This window comes from Lontra canadensis, unplaced genomic scaffold (genome assembly GCF_010015895.1).
Source record: "Lontra canadensis isolate GAN:19392208 unplaced genomic scaffold, GSC_riverotter_1.0 scaffold90, whole genome shotgun sequence".
In the NCBI taxonomy this organism is placed as follows: Eukaryota; Metazoa; Chordata; class Mammalia; order Carnivora; family Mustelidae; genus Lontra; species Lontra canadensis.
In genome coordinates, this window is record NW_022631084.1 from 6,646,950 (window position 1) to 6,649,763 (window position 2,814).

Consider the following 2,814-nt stretch of genomic DNA (forward strand, 5'->3'; position numbering starts at 1 on the left):
AACATTGGAAATATAATCAATAATACTGTAATAATGTTTTATGGTGATAGATGGTGGCTATACTTATCATGGTGAGCATCAAGTAATGTATAGAATTGTTGAACCAATGTTGTACACCTGAAACTAATATAATATGTTTTTTTATTTTTTATTTTATTTATTTATTTATTTGACAGAGAGAGATAGAGAGAGAGAGAGATCACAAGTAGGCAGAGAGGCAGGCGGGGTGGGGGGGGAGCAGGCTCCCTGCTGAGCAGAGAGCCCGATGTGGGGCTCGATCCCAGGACCCTGGGATCATGACCTGAGCTGAAGGCAGAGGCTTTAACCCGCTGAGCCACCCAGGCGCCCCTATAATATTATATGTTAATTACACTTAAAAAAGATAAAAATGTAAAGATATAACTATGTAACAATAGAAAGAGCCTGAAACCCAAAGAAAAGAAAATGTTATATCATTGAAATTATATAAAAGAAAATGTTATATCATTGATGAAATGTTATATCATCAAATCTTGCATGCACTCATTTCTTATTTTTCATTTCTTGCTGCCAGAAGTGGTTTGTTTATTTTTTTAATTAATTAATTTATTTTTTAAAATATCAGACTTCTCTTATTCTAGTAGGTACAAGGTAAGTTATAAAACTGCCTCTTTTTGTTTTTTTTCACTATAAGTTAACATCTTATTTTCTCTTAAGGAACCTAATGAACGTAGTTTGAAGAAAGAAATCCTGGATAAAAAAAAGTTAACATGCTCTACTGCAGAATACCATTCATTTTTTTAAAAAAGAATAGTGTAGATGAGTTTTTGCTTGTCATATGAATTTGAAATATATGTGTGTGTGTGTGTGTGTGTGTGTGTGTGTGTGTTATGAGTTTTTACTCAGGCTTATTTATATTTAGGTATAGTGAACTAGAAATGCACTAACAACATCATTGTCAACAGAGACTTTGGGGATGTATCAGTTTGGTTTGGGTAGTGCAATTTCATTTTTTAGTTATTTTTGAAAACATTAAATTCTTTAATTGATAATAAAAGTCTTCTAGTAATAGATATCAATGGAATGGAGCATTCCACTCTCTTCTGCAAGAGTTTAGGCTGGCCAGTGTTAGAAACTACTAATATGATAATCAGTTATTAAAATGCCCTTAACTGATTAAGATGTTTTATGTTTTCTAAAGAAAAATGAAACTTCTCTTCAAGATTCTTGCTGTCAGGGCAGTTGGGTGAGCCTGCATTGGAAGGTGGGGATAGGAGACAGGAGGAAGCACCTGGAAGGCCTGCTACCTCAGCGGTGTTCTCCGGACAAGACAGTACTAGCACCCAGTGAAATGGTGACAGACTTTTTTGATGGTGATTTAAAGGTGCATTTCCTAAAAGAGACAAAATAGAAGAGCAGAGAAGATAATGCCAAACAAAAAATCAAATTCTAGATAAAACAAAGAGAGGAGAATAGTGATCATCAAGAGGATTGAGAGACTAGGTGATATTGAAGGTAGAGATTCAGCAGCACAAATCCCAACCTTGTTCTCAACAGAAGCATCTGCCCAGAGCAGTCTCTTCCCTCCCAGTCAAGCATAGTAAAAAGCTGGATGTGCAGAACATGATGCTTTAAGAGTATATTTTTTTAAACATGAATAGTCTGCTTTACTGTATTTCTCAAAAATTTTTTTTTGAGATTTGCCGTCTGATTTTATTTATTTGTTACTCTTAGAAAATCTCATTGTTGATTGGATTCAGACTTAGAGGTAGACGCTGTCTTCGAAGACAACCTCTGACTCTTGGCAATCTGTTGCTGGTGTGTTTCTTCAGCCTCCTTCATTCTCTTGGCTGAAAGTTTAGCATATTCTGCAGCATCTTCCTTATTTTTCTTAGTACACTGTTTCTTCAGAGCAACGTACCAACATTTGTGTTGGAGGGACATGTGGAGTAACAAGATGAGGCGTCTTGGGCACTTTGCTTCTAGCTTTCTGACCTTCTTTTTTTAAGGGCTTTCTCATGACATACTGGTGGACATCATCTTCTTTAGAGAGACTGAAAAGTTTGCAGATTCTGCAGGCTCTTTTGGGCCCCAGGAGGCAAGGCACAGTAGTATCCGTGAGTTCAGGGATATCCTTATGCCGTTATTTTAAAGTGACAAAGTTGGAAACAGCGTGATTGGTATCCACGATACGACCCCGAAGAGATTTGAGCTTCCTCTGTTCAGTCCTCCTTGGTCTGTTGTTGGAGTGCTCCTTACTCAGCAGCGGGTGGACACCCTGCTTCCTTGGGAAGGGAAGCCTTGTTTGTCATTACCACCGCTTACTTGGACCACGTGAACTTGCCATTCTTCACAGAGAGTATCAGCAGCAACTTCTGTGATCATATGCTTTTCATAAAGGGTAAGAAGTTTATGTTCACCATCTACTTCAGTGAGTTTCTGGCAGCCAGTAGCTGGGAGAGAGATGTTCAGTTTCATCTTAAAGCAGCCTGTTACCCCGAAGGTGCCACGTAAAAAAGCTCAAAAGGTACTCTCTGGATCACTGTTTCCATTGGATTTTAAGAAATGTTAGAGGAAAGGAAGTTTCTTTGTTCCAAATGGTTTGGAAAATTCTATATAGAATACCCTTATATTGGGTTCATTCTTACAGGACTCTCCAGAGCCTTCAATGTGCTATATTATGATTCTCTCAGAAGAGTATCTAGATTCCTGTGTATTCCAGACCCAGGTGTCTATATAGCCCTTTTTCTGGGGCTGTCTTGTAATATTTTTTTTATAATATTATTGAAATATTATTATTTTGTAGAAATCAGTTGTTTTGAGGGAATATATATA

At 37.2% G+C, this 2,814-nt stretch overlaps 1 pseudogene; it reads right to left on the bottom strand.

Annotated features, from left to right (window-relative positions):
• Positions 1 to 1,719: 1,719 nt before the first annotated feature.
• Positions 1,720 to 2,457, bottom strand: LOC116854296 (annotated as a pseudogene).
• Between the last annotated feature and the right edge of the window lie 357 nt (positions 2,458 to 2,814).